The sequence below is a fragment of the Cebus imitator genome, unplaced genomic scaffold (genome assembly GCF_001604975.1).
Source record: "Cebus imitator isolate Cc_AM_T3 unplaced genomic scaffold, Cebus_imitator-1.0 Scaffold81, whole genome shotgun sequence".
In the NCBI taxonomy this organism is placed as follows: domain Eukaryota; kingdom Metazoa; phylum Chordata; class Mammalia; order Primates; family Cebidae; genus Cebus; species Cebus imitator.
Genome location: NW_016107396.1, coordinates 2,771,722 through 2,790,370, shown reverse-complemented (window position 1 = coordinate 2,790,370; position 18,649 = coordinate 2,771,722). Strand labels below are relative to the sequence as shown.

The following is an 18,649-nucleotide window of genomic DNA, read 5'->3' as shown; positions in this document are numbered from 1 at the left end:
AAATCAAGATAATTGAGTTTCTCTCTCTTCATTTTTTTTTTTTTTTTTTTTTTTTTCACTCTTCTGCTGAAAGAGAAAGTTGTCATGTTTTTAAAGATTAATCTGGAACATTTTCTGAGTCTTTCTTTGAATTTCATGATATTGACATTTTTATAAAGTATAGCACAGTGATTTTGTAGAATGCCTCTATGGTTGGATTTGTCTGATGTACTTTCAAGGATAGATTCAGATTATTCCCTTTTGGCAGAATGACACAGAGTGATGCTGAGCTCTTCTCAGTGCATCAAATAAGAGGTATGTATTAGCTTGTTTTCACACTGCTATAAAGAAATAACTTGAGACTGGGTAATTTAGAAAGGAAAGAGGTTTAATTGACTCACAGCTCTGGGAGACCTCAGTAAACTTACATCATGGAGGAAGGAGAAGTAAACACCTTCTTCACAAGGCACCAGCAGACAGAAGAGCAAAGGAGGAACTTTCAAACGCCTATAAAACCATCAGGTCTCATGAGACCTCACTCATTATCGTGAGAATAGCATGGAAGTAACCACCCCCATGACCTAATCACCTCCCACCTGGTCCCTCCCTCGACACGTGGGGATTGTGGTGATTACAATTCACGATGAGGTTTGGGTTGGGACACAGAACCAAACCATATCAAGTATATGCTGCTGGTTAGTCTCATTGCTAGTAATGTTAACTTTCACCAATTTCTAATGTGGCATTATGTAGTTTTCTCAACTGCTATATTTTACCTTTTGTATTGTAAGAAAGATCTTGTGGGGATGTTCATTACTCTTTAAACAAGAAGAATCAATTATTATACTCGCTGGCAAATATTGATTTTTATAATTCCAACATTCTTTCCATATGTGTGAGTTGGCAGTCTCTTATAAGGAAGAGTTTACTTTGTCTCCCAATTTGCTTGTTTTACTTGAGATGTGTGAAATTCAATTTACTAATAGAGTAAAATCCTTTAATTTACTATCTTTATTTTGATACTCAAATTGTCCCTAGTTTTGCCAATGGGAGCCCCTTCAAGCTGGCTCTTTTACCCTTTGGTAAAATTGAATTCGTAAATTGAATTTCACATGTCATCCTTTGGTATGATGAAATGCCCCGGGTTTATCTTATTCTTTCTGTAAACTACCTTTGCTTGGCCATTTTGTTTTTTCAGAGAAACCTGGCTCTTCTTGGTGAAGAATGGTATTTAGAAAACAAGATCTGCTACTAAGAGGTGAACCCCATTGTTAGTGGGATTTCATTTTTTCTAGATATTCTCAGAGGACAGATCTAAGTGGGAAGGAAAAGAGAGAGTCATGGAGGTGGGAGAGAGAGAGATAGAATACATACATACATACATACATACATACATATATACCTAGAGATATATGTATGTACATACATGTGTAGATCTGTATATGTGGGTGTCTTTGTGTACAGTATATATATAAAGAGGCAATATATATACATACACACATATGTACAGAATATATACATACTTATGTATTATATATATTTAAGATTATGTATGTATATACACACATAACATATACATATATTCTGTACACATATGTGCATATGTATATATTCTCTCTATATATACATATATGTGTATATATATTCTGTATATATATGTGTATGTATATATTCTATCTACTGTGTATATATGTATATACAGATATGCATATATATGTATATATTCTGCCTCTGTTTATATATATTTTTTCTCTATGCATACTGTGCAGTTATATGCACAGAGACACACACCCACGTATACAGACCTACACATATCTATATCCATTTGTACCAATTTGTCTATGTCCCCATGAGTCATACTGACAGCTACAATTCTACTTCCCTTTTCAGATTTATCACTGTCTTCTCCAACAGTGAGAACTCTGGATCCCAATATCAACAATGTGTGTATTTATTTATTTGTTCAATTCTACAATATACAAGTAGCTCCAGAATTAGTAACCTATTTTTTAGGGGGAAAAAAGAAAGGTCTACTAATTAGAGTTCAAGATTTGTTTAGTGGGCTTTCTGCCTTTAGTGTGAAGGCAAGTAATCTAGATATTGTGTTCAACATTTGCTTGAGTTAATTTTTTTCTCCCTTCTTGATAGTGATTATATTATTCATTTGATTTATGTAGGTCAGTTCATTCGTTTCCAGTTGTATTCAGTTTTAGGCAATCCCCCTTCTTTGTGGGTTTTAAAATTTTTATTTATTTATTTGAATGTGGGAAACAGTAACATTATGGGTTAAATTGTTTCTCACCTTCCATCTCCTAATTCATTATTGAGTTCCTAAGCTGCAGTACCTCAGAACTCACCCTTATTTGGAAATAGAGTGGCTGCAGGTGTAATCAGATAAGTTAAGATGAAGTCATACTGGAGTAGGTGGGTCAATACGACTGGTAGGACACCAATATGACTGGTATTCTTATAAAAGGGAGAATTTGGACACAGAGACAGCCATACAGGGAGAACATCATGTGAGCTGGAGATACGCTGTTATGGGCCAGGGAACTAACAGAAGCTGAGAGAGAGGCCTGGAACACATTCAATAGTGCATTCAGAGGAAGCACAGCCCTGCCAGCACCTGGATGCAGACCTCTAGGCTCCAGAACTGTGAGATCACAAATTTCTGGGGTGTAAACCACTTAGTTTGTGGTACTTTGTTATGATATCCCTAAAAACCTAACCCAATTAATACAGTTTTAAAAGTCAGGTCTATAAAAAGAAGGTATATTCAGAGAAGTGACTGTTTCCCATTTTCTTCTTTACTTTCTACCCAACTCTTACCATGCCCAGTAGTGACCAATATCTTTATCTTAGACTCTTATTTTTTTTCTTCCTGTGTTTCTTTTCACTGAAGCTAATAGTTAAATGTATATGTTTTTATTTTCTCTGGAATTCACTCTATATTAGTTCACACAGATCTTATTCATTCTTTTGTATAGCTGCATAGTAGTCCATTTTGTAGATGTGCCATTTTGTGTGTACATTGCGAAGAAATCCATTTTGGGTGTAGACATGTTCATTTTGAAGAATAGTTTCTTCAACTATTCTCCTACGTGTAAGCATTTAGGCATTTTCAATTATTTTTCAATACAAACAATGCTGCAATGAATAACCTTGTGCATTTATATTTTTGTACTGGCAAAGGTATATCTTTAGAGTAGATTTCTAGAAGTGGGATTCTTTGATCAAAAGTTAAATACATGTGTAGTTTTGTTAGGTATTGTGAAATTTCCCTCAAGAAGGCTGCATTCTCATTAGCAACATATGGGAGTTTCTGTTTCTCCATAGCCTAACAGAGTGTGTTATATATTTTTAGATGTTTCCTAATCTAATAATAAATGATATATCAGTGTAGTTTTAATTTGTGTTTATCTGATCATGAATGATGTTAAACATTTTTTCATCCATTTTTATGCCCTTTTGAAAATTGTTTCTATATTTCCTTATATTTTTCATTTGGATTTTAAAAATCTTTTTACTCTCAATTTTGAAGAATATTCTATATATTACAGAAATTTGCCCTTTTTCTGTATGATAGAAGTGTTTTCATCCAGTATGTCAGTGGTGTTTTTTTACTTTGTTTATTATACTTTTTGCTGTGCAGGTTTTCTTTTTCATTTTTACATAGTTAAAATCATCTGTTTTTAAAAATTACATCTGGATTTGGAGAATCTGTTAGGCCTTTCTGAGCTTAACGAGTAATTCATCCAGATTTTCTTATTGTACTTGATGGTTTAATTTTTTTTTAATCATTGGGTTCTTTATCTCTTTGGAGTTTATTCTTTTATGTTACATGAGTTACAGATCTGATGTTATCTTTTTTTCAAATGGCTACCAGTTGTCCCAGAACCATTTATTAAAATTCACTCTTTGCCTTTGTGATTTAAGATGTTCCCTTTATCATATGCTAAAGTTGCAAATATGCTTGGATTTCTTTCTGGACGTTTGTTCTATTCAACTTGTCTGTCTACTTCTACTAGTAATGTCCTTTTTTAATTATAGAGGCTTTTTTTTTTGTTTTCTTCCTTGTTTATTTTTTTAGACTAAAATGAGGCAAATATGTTTTAATATCTAACAGAACTAGTATTCCCTCAGAGCTTTTTTTAAGATGGTTTTTTTGGGGGATATTCTTGCATTTTTATTTTTCCATATGAAGTTTATAGATTTTGTTAGTGATATTGCACTAAATTTATAAATTTGCTTAAAGGAATGACATATTCTCATTTTTATGATGTTGAGTCTTCCAATCCAAAAATAAGGACATTTTTCTGTTTATCCAAGTCTATTTTTACATCTTTCAAGCGTGTTTAAAGTTTTGTACTATAGATTTTGAACATTGTTAAATTTATTTCTAAGTACTTTATCTTCTTTGTTGCTAATTTGAATGGGGCTTTCTCTGCCCTTGTGTTCTCCAACTGATTATCATTTATGAAAATGATTGTAGCCTGCTCAAACCTCCAGGGCTGGCCCTGTGGACCAGTTGGCGTTATTTCTTTGGTGGAAACCTAGTCACTATGATGTGGTAGTTGGCATGTTGGCAGCTTGCAATAACCATGAACTTCAAAATGTGATAAGAAGCACCTGGCTGAAGCATTGGATACAGAATCCTGCATTAAGTCAATGTGTGCTTGTCAAGTTCATAATAGGTGCTCATAGCTACTAAGTGCCTGTGGAAGACCAGGAGTGTCTCTACTACTGAACATCGCAAATTCAGTTTTGAATCGGGAAATTGCAGCATTCAGTCTTTAAGAAGACACTTCATCAGGGCTCTCTGAAGACCGAGTTGTGAGCATGAGTTTCCAAGTTCTCTACCTGATCACTATTACCAGTCCTGGAGTGTTCTGCAATGCCAATGATGTGGGTTTCCAGAGGAAAGTCACTGTCAACCTTTCTTAGGCAGAACAGGAGGAGGCCCTCTTCATTGTTCACTTGAATCCACCAAGCCATGGTGTGCAGGTGAACAAGCTTTATACAAGCCCATGGAACAATTCATTTTACCAGAGAGCTTTAAATGTGCAATCGTACGGGAGAGCCAAGACCTCCACAGCTTTGTGTTAAGAAATCTTAATTTTCTTGAGATGTTTTGTGTTAACAAAGTGTCAGTGAATATGGAGTGGGAATTCTTGGAGTCATTACAGCTGGGGAGAGTGCACTGCCTCATGAATTATTGGAAGGTGTGGAGGGAGTTGGAGTGGTTTTATATAAGCAGTATCCAGGAAGGTGATGCTCTCTTACACATCCCTCAAAGACTTATTGATTATCTAAGTAATCTCCATGGAGAAGATGCTTACTGAAGGAGGAAAACAGCATCTATGATGATAGTTTTTGTGGATGTTGTCCAAACTTATTGAAATATACCTGCAAAATTATTGAACTTTATAGATGGACTGTAGAAACAATCAACTTTGATTTGTTACTAAAGACGGATGATGACTGTGAGATAGGCTTGGAAACTGTATTTAAGAGAATTTCTCAAAAGAATAGGAATGGGTCTAATTTTGGTGGGGATATTTCCGACTGAATTGGGCAGTTGACAGAACCAGGAAGTGGCAGGAGTTGGAGCACCCTGGTCATGCTTACCCTGCCTTTGCGTGTGGGTCAGGGTATGTGATCTCCAGGGGTATGGGGTTGCTGGCAGGCAACTCCAGGAGGTTACTGACCTGTCAGGGTGAAGATGTAAGCATGGGCACTTGGATGGCAGCCACAGGACCTAAAAGATACCCCCACAGCATGTGGCTGTGTGCAAAGACTTGTCAGGCAGGAACTGACAGAACTGTGGAAACTGAAGGAATTGTGTGGTGATTCTTGTCAATCTGAAGCAAGATAGCAGGGATTTGAATTAGCAGTGTCTAAACTCGGGGTAGATGATATAGTTTGGCTGTGTCCTCACTCAAATATAATCTCGAATTGTAACTCCCACAATTCCCACATGCCGTGAGAGGAACCTGGTAGGAGGTACTCAGATCATGGAGGCAGATCTTTCCCCTGCTATTCTCATGATAGTGAGTAAGTCTCACAGGGTCTGATGGTTTTAAAAATGGGAGCTTCCCTGCACAAGTTCTCTCACTCTCATGGTCTGCTGCCATCCATGTAAGTTTCGGCTTGCTCCTCCTTGCCTGCCACCATGATTGTGAGGCTTGTCCAGCCATGTCGAACTATAAGTCCGTTAAACCTCTTGCTTTTGCAAATTGCCCAGTCTTCAGTATGTTTTTATCAGCAGTGTGAAAAAGGACTAATACAGTAAATTGGTACAAAGAGAATGGGGTGCTGTTGAAAAGATACCCAAAAATGTGGAAGCAACTTTGGAAACTGGGTAATAGGCAGAAGTTGGAACAGTTTGGAGGGCTTAGAAGAAGACGGAAAAATGTAGGAATGTGTGGAACTCCCTAGAGACTTATTGAATGCTTTGACAAACAAGCTGATAATAATATGGACAATGAAATCCGGAGTGAGGTAGTCTTGGATGGAGATGAGGAAGCTGTTGTTAGGTGGAGCAAAGGTGACTCTTGTTTGGTTTTAGAAAAGAGACTGACGGCATTTTGTCCCTGGCCTACAGATCTGTGGAACTTTGAACTTGACAGAGATGATTTAGGATATCTGGTTGAAAAAATTTCTAAGTAGCAAAGCATTCAGTGACTTGGGTGCTGTTAAAGGCATTCAGTTTTATAAGGGAAGCAGAGCATAAAAGTTCAAAAACTTTGCAGCCTAACCATGTGATAGAAAAGAAAATCCCATTTTCTGTGGAGAAATTCAAGCCAGCCACAGAAATGTGTATAAGTAATAAGGTGTTGGGAAAAGCAGCAAAGGAGAAAGGACTTACAGAGTGCCTTCATAAGTTGGTTATGAGTAACATATAAACAAGGAACAACAAACTGCAGAAGGCCACAGGAGGCCCTTGAGGAGGAGGGCCTCTCCATGCCTCATGTTCCAGTGCAGGGTGACCTTGGCTCTGTTACCATAAACATTGTGCTCAAGGACGTAAAACACCTTCATAGCACTATGACATAGCGAGACTTGTAGGCTCCTTGTAAGGCCCAAATTCCATCAGCTGTACATAGATAATAAGTTAAAGATAACCACATGTTCTTGTTTTGTAAAACTCCCAGACTGCCACTGTTATCAATCCTTAGGATGACACACCAGTTCCAGCTCACTGATTCACTTCCAGCTCACCGATTCATCCCACCATCACTCCACCCCTATCCTGTAGATCAAAGTGATTGTAATCAAGAAATAGTGTGGATGGTCAGAGCTCGGGGCCTTCACTGTCATTTCCAGAGTAAAGAAGCGATGGACCCCAGTCCTGCTTTTTCTCTTAATCTATCTTTTTCTCATTCCTTTGTCACCACCAAACTCGGGGTACCCACAGGTGGTGTAGGGCTGGCTTGCTACATTCTGGTGCCAAATGTGGGGCTCATGGATCCCTACATTCTGGCACCAAAGTGCGGGGCTCATGGATTCCCTACAATAAGGAGCTGAATGTTAATCCCTAAGAGAATGGGGAAAATGTCTCCAGGGCATGTCAGAGGTCTTCACAGCAGCCCGTCCCATCACAGGCCTGGAGGCTTAGGAGGTAAAAATTGCTTTTTTTTTTTACCCAGGGTCCCCATGCTGTGTTCAGTCTAGGGACTCGGTGCCCTGCATCCTAGTTGCTCCAGCCATGACTAAAAGGGGCCAAGGGTGCAAGCCCTAAGCCCTGGCAGATTCCATGTTGTGATGAGCCTGTAAGTAAACAGAAGTTAAGAATTGAGGTTTGGGCATCTCCACCTAGATTTCAAATGTATAGAAATGCCCAGGCAGAAGTTTGCTGCAGTGACAGGGCCCTCATGGAGGACCTCTGCTAAGGCAGTGCAGAAAGGAAATATGGGGTGAGATCCCCTACACAGATTTACTACTGGGACACTGTTTAGTGGAGCTGTGAGAAGAGGGCCACCATCCTACAGACCCCAGAATGGTAGATCCGCTGACAGCTCACGGCATAAACCTGGAAAACCTGCAGACACTCAACGCCAGCCCATGAAAGCAGTCAGGAGAAGGGCTATACCCTGCAAAGCCACGGGGGAGGAGCTGCCCAAAGCCATGGGAGCCCACCTCTTGCATCAGCATGACCTGGATGTGAGACATGGATTCAAAGGAGATCAATTTGGAGTTTAAGATTTGACTCCCCACACTGGATTTCAGACTTGCATGGGACCTGCAACCCCTTTGTTTTGGCCAATTTCTCCCATTTGGAATGGCTGTATTTACCCAACGCCTGTACCCCCATTGTATCTAGGAAGTAAATAACTCATTTTTTATTTTACAGGCCCTTAGGTGGAAGGGACTTGCCTTGTTTCAGATAAGACTTTGGACTGTGGACTGTTGAGTTGATGCTGAAATGAGTTAAGATTTTGGGGGAGTGTTGGGAAGGCATCACTGGTTTTGAAATGTGAAAAGGATGAGATTTTGGAAGGGCCAGGGACAGAGTGATAAGGTTTGGCTGTGTCCTCACCCAAATCTCATCTTGAGTTGTAATTTCCACAATTCCCACATGTATGGGAGGAACATGGTGGGAGGTAATTGAATCATGGGGCTGAGTCTTTCCCATGCTGTTCTCATGATAGTGAAGAAGTCTCACAAGATGTTATGGTTTTAACACCAGGCGTTTCCCTGCACTACCTCTCTCTTTCTTTCCCTGTAGCCATCCATGTAAGATGTAACTTGTTCCTCCTTGCCTTTTGCCATGATTGTGAGGCTTCTCCAGCCATGTGAAACTATAAGTCCATTAAGCATCTTTCTTTTGTAAATTGCCCAGTCTCTTTATCATCAGCGTGAAAATGGACTAATAAAGTAGGCAAATGATAGTCTGTGTGTTTAGCGATAGATTTATGGTCTTTCAGGAGAGTCTTAGACTGGCACTTTCACCTGGAACCAATGTATTTCTTAATGTTTGCACAAATTTCCTTTTTAAAAATCAACTGATATTGTAGCATAAGAAAAGTTTTTATGTATCCATTGGAAGATGATTTGAAAAACTGCAAATTGTTTTATAAAAGAAAAAATATTTCTAAAAGTAAAAAGTAATTGCTATTGATTGCTGTGTTAATTTAATAGCCTGAAATATTACAAGTGTTTTGAATGAGGTTGCCATTGATTCTCTAAGATTTTCCAGGTATATGTTGATAACATCTGCACATAGAAATACTTTTATTTCTTCTTTTCAATTATCCTGGCTCTAAGTGATTTCTTTTGTCTGATTGCATTGGCTGACATTGCCAGTACAATGTTGAGAATAGTGAAAGTGGGGGCCATCCTTGTATTGCGCCTCTTATTCAATGTTTTCCCATTAGATAAGGCACTGGCTTTAAGACTAAGGAATATGTATATTTTAACATGTTAAAAAGGTATGTAACAATTCTTATTTTCTTGAGGAATTTTTTTTTTTTTAATCAGAAGAGGGTATTGATTTTTTTCCAAAGGCTTTTTTTTCAGCATTTGTGGAGATAATCATACTGTTTTTCTTCTTTAAAATCTCAACATGGCATGTTATCCTAGTGAATTTTCTATTTTTGAAACAATCTTGCATTCCTGAGATAAATTCTGCTTGGTCATGCCGTATTTTTTAAAATGTGAAGCTGAATTCTTTTTGCTAATATCTAGAATTTTTCCAACAATTATTCATAAGCGATATTAAGTTGCAATTTTCTCTTTTTGTACTGACTATACCAGGGTTAAGTGTTAATTTTATACTTGCTTCACGAAAAATGAGGATGTTTTCTTTCATTTCCAATTGTCTGTAACATGTAATGACAGAGCATTGGGACTATCTGATCTCTGAAAATTTGGTAGTGATTTTCAGTCTTTCTAGCACAAAATGGGAACAATTATAATATTTCCTTCTAGGGAGTTGTCAGAACAATTGAATTGGTGGACTTGGAAGTGCTTTACAAACAGCACATCTCTAGCCATGTGTTGATTATTACAACAGAGGCAAGAACAAAGCATAGTGCAGAATGGGTAATTAACTCACTCTCAATTGGGAAAAAGATAGATACTGAGAAGGTTTCGTACAAATTATCTTTTAGTTCAGTTTTGAATGAGGAGTAGGATTTTAATGACCCAAGAAGTAAATATTCCAGGTAAAGGAAAGAGCATAAGTGGAGATATTTAAGCTTATGATTATAAAATTTACTATATCTATGTAGTGATGTCCAGCTGTCACTTTGACATAAATTTATTTCTTTGATTCTTTGAGGATGGTAGGTGATATGGTTTGGCTGTGTCCCCATGTAAATCTCATCTTCAATTGTAACTCCCAGAAGTCCCACCTGTCATGAGAGGAATCAGTGGGAGGTGATTGAATTATGAGTGTGAGTCTTTCATGTGCTGTTCTTGTGATAGTGAATGAGTCTCAGTTTCCCTGCACAATCTCTCTCTTTGCCTGCTGCCATCATGTAAGATGTGACTTGCTCCTCATTGCCTTCCACCATGATTGCGAGGCCTCCAGTCAGGTGGAATGCTAGGTCCATTAAACCTCTTTCTGTTGTAAATTGCCCAGTATCGGATATTTCTTTATCAACAGCATGAAAATGAACTAACACAGTAGGATACAAGCTGTCCTCATCTTAAGTTCAGAGAGTAGGCGCTTGATAAATATTTGGAGCATTTTCTATTGATAACAAAACCACAGTTGATTTTGTTTCATTTACCCTTCCTTCTGTTCCTCTCTTATTTTTGTGTATTACGCAATTAAACATTTATTACCAATGTTTAGTGTTGTTTTTCATGATAGCATACTGCCCATCCATTGTTTCATTTATGTTTCTTTTATCTTCACAACTATAGGTAAAGTTTGATACTTTTTGATAGGTAAAGTAGACATTTGTTGCTTGAACTCCTTGTTGACAGAGACCGAATTTTTATTCTTGTGTTCCTTTTCTTCAAATAGCTCATGGGTTTCAAGGGAAGCTGACACTGTCTTCCACCCTTCCACTCTCTAGTCAAGAGTGAGCTCAGATTATCTAAACGCTAACCAACACCTTCCACTGCTCTGGGAGGGCGATTGGTAGAAGATCCAGTGTGGGCCAATAACAACAGAACTTTTGGGGAAGGACACATCCTTGCCCTTTTTTTGGATTTAACAAGAAACATGAGGAACTGGTTAAGAAATACAAGAGGTGAAACCTGCTCCAAATTGAGCTCCTACAGGGGAGCAGTTGAAAAATAGAGAGACATAAACCAAATCTTGAGCCACCATTTTAAGCTGCATCTGAAGTCAGCAGACTTACTTTTCAAGCACAGAAGCCAGTAAATTCCTTTATTCTTAAAAATCAGTTTCTGCCATTTTTCAACCAAAGGCCTTAACTAATACAATAAAACAGACAGTGATATCTGATATATCTCACTGATAGTAAGGAAGCAGGCAAAAAATCATTTACTGAGTTTTTGTGAGAATACAAATGCAGTACAGAGTATCCATTCATTTCTTCATTCAATACACACTCACTAAGCATCTACAATGCCACTGATAGTTTTTCATACAGAAAAATATATGTGAACTACTAGTAATATTTTTATTAATGTAAAATAAATGTGTCTTTACTGTTTTATGTTTTTTAGAGCTTTCTATGAATGATAATTTATTCATTCATTCGCTAAATTCAACAAACATATTTTGAGCATTTCAGAGATGCTTCCCCTTGTGATTAGCAGGACTTATTTGTAGGAAAAACATCAGTTCATGACTATAGTTTGACCAGTCATTAACTTTAGGTTCACAAGCCACGTTAGGAATGTTCTTTAAAATAGGCTGCCTGAATCTAGGACTTTGGGAGGCTGACGCGGGATGATCACTTGAGCCCAGGAGCTTGAGACCAGCCTGGGCATCATAGTGAGACTCTGTCTTTACAAAAACATGTTTAAAAAATAGCCAAGAATTGTGGCATGCCTGCAGTCCCACCTACTAGGGAGGCTACAGTGGAATTATCGTATGAGCCCAGGAGAGGCTGCAGTGAACCATGATTGCACGACTGCACTACAGCCCGAATGACAGAGCCAGGACCCTCTCAAAAAATAAAATAAAGTAAAATAAAATGAAAAACAGGCTGCCTGAAACCTGGATTTGTATGTTCCACTGTCAAAAATAGATATTTCCATTTGAAAATCCTACTGTTAGCTTAAAAACAACATGCCCAGTGCTTAAATTAATCTTTCTCTCTATTTCTAGTCATTCTCACCTTGCACCCCAAGCCATTAGTATCATGAATTTGAGGCACATCACTCTGTCAGTCCTGCCATACATCTATGACCCATATATAATATATAGTAATATTTGTGTGCATGTTAAAAATATCCATAAAGCAATAAAAATGTGTTTTGATTTTTTTTCACCAACATATTTTTGAGATCTATCATGTTCACTTACAACTTCTTGTTAATTTCTTTTAAGGGCTGTATAGTATTTCACCTATTAATAAGTTTTTAAAATCTATACTTAGATCAATGGACATTTTTGTTGCTCTAATTTATCTCTGTCAGAAACAATGCTGTGATATATATTTTTGTACACATGTCCTTATGCATGTGTTTCTGTGGGGTATTCACCTACAAGTTGACTTGCTGGTTATGGGATCTCACAGAGGCCCAGTTAGTAGATACTGTTTTCCAAAGATACGCCAATTTGGCAGTGTTTGAACATTCTCTTTTCTTCACATTCTTGACATTTAGTAGTTTCATCTGTATTTTCATCTTGAAATTCCCTAATCTCAAGCAACCTTTGACAAGTCCCCACAATATCTGCAATATAATTTGGTGTGCCACTAGATGCCTCAGTAGTGTTTGGCTAATTTCTATTAAAACTCTATGCTACAAGACAGCTTCATGACACACAGTCAATTTTAAATGAACTAAAAATTCTAATTGCGGCCGGGCGTGGTGGCTCACACCTGTAATCCAAGCACTCTGGAGGCCAAGGCGGGCGGATCACCTGAAGTTGGGAGTTCAAGACCAGCCTGACCAACGTGGTGAAATCCTCTTTTAAAAAAAGAAAAAAGAAAAACAAAGATTCTAATTGTATATTCAACTGCTAAACTTCCTCTCAGAATCCCATCACAGAATTTTGGCAAATAATTTCAGTCCAATATCATAAATCTAGTTGCTACAGAACTTTAATTAGGCATGTACAACCTTTTGTGTAGGCCCCCCAAAATCATTCTCCATGGAGTACAATTAACAGAACAATGGAGAGAAATAAGTATTGGCCAGGATGTGGGAACAAAATCACTTTTGCATATTTCTGACGGGAGTACAAATTGATTGTTATATGAGCTTTGGCATACCATTGACCACATCTAGTAAAATGAAGAATAGACATTGGTTGTATTGAGTTTTTATTTCAGCCAAATTCATTTGGTAAAAAGTAATATTTTATAATTATGGAAAATTGACTTTTCTTCACAGGCATATTGGCATTCTGTAATTCTTTTTTTAATATAATTTCTATTTTGTGTCCTTTGTTCATTTTTCTGTTAAGCTGTTTCTATTTCCTTATTCATGTGCAGCAGTACTTTCTATATTCAGGATACCATTATTTCATATCATTTTTTGTGTATTTATATAAATTGCAAGTAAATTCACATCATATTGCTTGTCTTTGAAATTTGGTTATGACGTCTTTGTTCTTTTTGGTCTGAAACTTTCTTCTTCTTATAAAATATTGTTGAATTTTTAAAAAAGTTTATGTTCCTAATCTACTTGTAATATTTTTATGATGTAAAGACCCCTAATTTATATTTTCCTTATGGAAAGTCATTTATTGAATAATTTTTATTTTTCTCTACCAATTTTTAATGTTACCACTGTCTTTACATTGGGTTCCAGAACCTGTTTGGGTTTGTGCATGCTTTATTCTATTCCATTGATCTATTTATCTGTGCCAAAGCCAAGATCACAATATTTTAATTACTATAGCTTAATGTTAAATCATTATATCAGGTATAGCAAATCCTTTCCCTGAACTCCTTTTAAAATTATCTGGGCTATTCTTAGACTTCTACTCAAAGATCAATTTTGGAATTAGTTTGGTAGATTTTTTTCATTTAAAAAATATTGAATTTTTTTTAGAAATTAATTTTAGAAATTAATTCACAAAGAATTCACTTCTTTACAACATTGCATCCCCTAGTCTATGGACATCTGCAATTATTCAGTGACTTTTTAACATATTTCAACATAGTTCAATGAGTTTCTATATAAAATTGCTGAGTTTTATCATGGTAATTTAATATTTTGTTGCCATTTTAAGTAAGATCTTTATTTGTTTGGGATATTTTCTAATTGGCTATTAAAAAGGAATGCTATTAAATTTTGTATGTTTATCTTACTTTCTTATATTCTTTCATTGATTTTAATTAGACAGTTATTTATTTTTATTTTATATGTCGTGTCATCATATAATCTTTCAATAGTAGCCTATTAGCCCTTTATTTGTTATTTTATCTCTTATTCAGTTGGTTAAGACTTACAATCAAATACTGAATCACGGGCAAGGGATGTTTAGCTTTACTTGTTTTGTTATTGACTCTATTATTTACAAATCAGTGCCTGACCATTAAATATACAGTTTGCATTAGGATTTTATACCAGATAAATAGATTTTATTTCATGTTTAGAATGAAATTTTTTTAAAAAAACATGAATCTTGAGGGGTCTATTATTTTCTTATTTTTATAATGATCACAGTTTTCTCCTTTAATCTGATATATGTTGACTTGTATTGATAGAGTGTCAAATGCTAAACTATTTTTATATTCTTAGGATAAAGTTTAGATAATGAGTTAATATTTTTAAAAGTACACAGTTTGGATTCATTTAGAAATATTTCATTTTTTATATTTTTAAATCTATCATTATAAGTTAGATTGGTCTATTATTTTATTCTCACTTATATTTGTTCAGTTTTGGTATCACTGTTAGGCCAAACTTGACAACTAATTAGACAACTTTTTCCTTTTTCTATTATGATAGAGATTAACTGGTCTTTAATGATTTCATATAATTTATAATCTGAACCAGATGTGCTTTCAGAAAAAGATGCTTCATTTTTACTATCAAATTAAGTTCCTCTGATAATTATTAATTTACTTAGACTTTCAATATCTTCTATTTGTTAAAAAATTGTCTATTTTATCAAGATTTCAATTTTTATATGACTCTAAAGTCCTCTACTTCATTTGAATTACATCTGCTATTTCATTCCAAACATAGTTTATCTACATTTTCTCTTCTTCTTAGTTAGCAGGAGCACTTTCCGCACAAACTAGGGGTTTGACAGGTCTGGAAAGGTCGATTTATTTTAATGCCACTTCCCTTTTATATTAAGAGATTTTGGGTTATTCACTATAAATTTCACACTAACAGTCTATTTGCTTCTTTTAAGGAAATGATTATTAACACCAGCCTTTCTGTTTTATTAACCAAATTCAGTATCAGCAAGGCCAAATTCTCACCTGATCATGGGGAGGTTGGGACACAGCGGTTCAGAGAAAGCAGAGTCATTCCCCAGATATTTTTGGTCGATATATTTGCCTCAAGTTGACCAGATTTCTGAATAGTACCTTTTCCTACCTTGGGTACTTTTCCTACATTGGATAGGAAAACGTACTATTCAGAAAAAGTACTTTTTATATCTGGTTGTTTTTAAAAAGTTTATCTTTATCATCATTATTCTCCAGTTTCTGTATGTCTTGATGAGGTTTGGGTTCTTTCATTTATCTGACTTGACATTTGGTACACCCTTTAACCTGGAAACACATATGCCTCTGCAGTTTCAGAAACCCTTCAGCTGTTATATCCACATGTTTTCTCTTCTTTATTTTTACTGGCATATGCTTGTAGATGCTGATTAAATGGGCGTTGAAGCTTCTCAATCATGTTTCAACTTATTATCCATATTTTCCATCTCTTTTTCTGTAGTGAATTCTGAGATTCTCAATTCTTTTTTCAAGTCATTAATCTTTTTCTTTAGCCATATTTAGACCACTAATTATCTTGTCTACTTAGCTTTTTATAGTAATGACTGTATTTTTCATTTCTGTGATTTCTAAATCTGTTGCTTTTGTATGATTACCAACTGTTCTCACTGAAGGAATGGTGTTTCCTGTTTTGTTTGAGGGAAAATATGGAATATATATATATATATATATATATATATATATTTGTTTTAAAATTGCTGCCTTCTTTTTATCTCTGTGGTTGAAATTCTTCCATATCTTGAATATGCTATCTTCCATAGAGGTATGTTTGCTCAGTTGATTTGTCATTTTGGGAAGAACTATGTTGTGTAAAAAGAAAAAAAAAATGTGCCTGTTGTGCTCTGATTCGTGGGTTTGTGTTTCCTTGGACCATATCTCTGTGTTACATAGTTCAGACCAAGTCTTTCATTAGAGCTTTTTGAGATGGCTCTTCTTCGTTAAGTGGGATGGGGGTGATATTGGAGCAGAGAGAGGCAAGGGGACACCCCTTAGGGACTCCTTTCCTAGGAGGCCACATCTGAGATCTCACTATTTCCTGTAGACTCTTATTTCCTTCCAAACTATGTGTCTCCTTGAAAATACAAAGCTCTTTATACACTTTAGGTCCTTAGAGAAATCCCAGAGAACACTCAGAGTTGGGACCTGGGGTGAAGAGAATGAGAGGAAGTTAGATCATCCCCTCCACAGGACTGAGGCAGGGAGGCAGGTCAAGGCCATCCAGAGATGCTTTGCCCACTGCAGCACCTAGGATGACCCCACATTTGAGATAAAGTGCAGCTGTGGAGATGAGAGGCAATTGGATTTATATGAAATCTTCCTGTGACCTTTGCCTGAGACCTTTGGTCTGAGGGGTGTTTTCTTACAGCTCTGCTCCTGCTAATGATATTCTCTTGTGTGAGTGATAGCTTCCAGCTGACTGAGATCAGCCGCTAGCTTTAGCACAAAGCTTCCTGGCCTTTGGTAAGACCAAAAGCATGCATTCAGCTACCTTCCAAGGAAGAATGGAAAAATCTTGCCTGAACACTTGGCACACAAGGATGGAGGAAAAGTAGGTGAGGGCAGTAGCTGAAGGATTAGAACAATTCTATAGTGAAAGGATGCTAACAGGAGGGGCAGAAACCTCACCGTGGTTCTTCGTACCTGTCTATAAACAAATACTTATGTCTCAATTACTCAGTTGTGCAATGAGTAATGTACAATGAACAATGGCATGCTATACTTATTCAGTGCTTACCATATTGTCCCACACTATGGTTATCAAAAAAACTTCCAAGTTTTTCAGAGGGCACCAAATAGTAATTTTTCTGCCTAATGCCAACCTCTAATTTTATCTGCATCCTGGTTATTTTGTGACAGCAGTTTCCTAGAAAGAGCTGCTGATGATTCATAGCCAAGTACCACTGAGACACTCATTAGGAGACTTGCTGACTACTTTAAATTTGATAGAAAATTAACTGTAAGTCTAACTCAGTAACTCCTATATAAATCTTAATTTACTAATTTTTTTCAGTGTTGAATAAAAATGAAAATCTGTAATCTTCAGAGAATGAAAGCACAGAAAATTTTAAAAAGATTATGAAACATTTTGAGGGGAAGGACAAGGGGTAGCTATTACAGGAGTAAATATATTTGACATTATCTTCTGGAAATGACCACTTAAAACATAATTCATTCTCAGAATTACTGAGAATCCTAAGTTATTTTCATGTTCCCAAACCATTCAAGATATAGAATGATGCTCAATGGTGAAAGCCATTGTGACTATAAAAATAGTCATATAACATAGTAGGCATCACTACATCCAATTTTCATTCATTCTTTTTTCCTTGATGTCATTAACCCAAGTGGATGCTGATGGTTTGGAACACACTGCCATTTAATACTCCATGTAGACTGTACATGAGGTGTTAGTTCCAGGAGACAACCAGGAGGCCTATTAAGGAAAGGGAAAGAGGAGCTGGATTGCAAGATTATGTATTTCTGAGACTGTTTCTTGTTTGTTTCTAAAGCATGGCTAGCACATTTTCACATTTAAGACCCACTGACACTAAACATTCACAAAAGAGGAAAAAAAATCAACTTTTAGTCCTAGCTCCAAAGTAGAAGTTAATTTTAAAATAATTGTTATTATTACTATTATTATTTTTTTTGAGACAGGGTCTTCCTCTGTCACCCAGGGTGGAGTTCAGCGGCACGATTGTGGCTCACTGCAACCTCCATCTTCCAGATTCAAGTGATTTTCCTGCCTTAGGCTCCCAAGTAGCTGAGATTGCAGGTGCATACCATCATGCCCAGCTAATTTTTGTATTTTTACTAGAGATGGGGTTTCACCATGTCGGCCAGGCTGGTCTCAAACTCCTGACCTCAAATGATCTGCTGACCTAGGAACCCCAAAGTTTTGGAATTACAGGCATGAGCCACCTTGCCCAGCCACATTTTTTTTATATGAAAGGAAATAAAGACACCAACACATTACTGCATAGTGTACACACAGCCTTTATGCACCACGTCTTTGGGATTTGTGTACTTTTTCTTTTGGAATGTCCTGAGTTCTGGAAAGCTGGAATGGCGTTCATTCCTAGTCCCACTTGGGCTTTTGTCCATTTGATTGT

The 18,649-nt window shown here is 36.5% G+C and overlaps 1 pseudogene; it reads left to right on the top strand.

The window, feature by feature from the left end:
• Positions 1–5,854, top strand: part of LOC108307783 — a 17,065-nt pseudogene extending 11,211 nt beyond the window's left edge.
• The last annotated feature ends 12,795 nt before the right edge of the window (positions 5,855–18,649 follow it).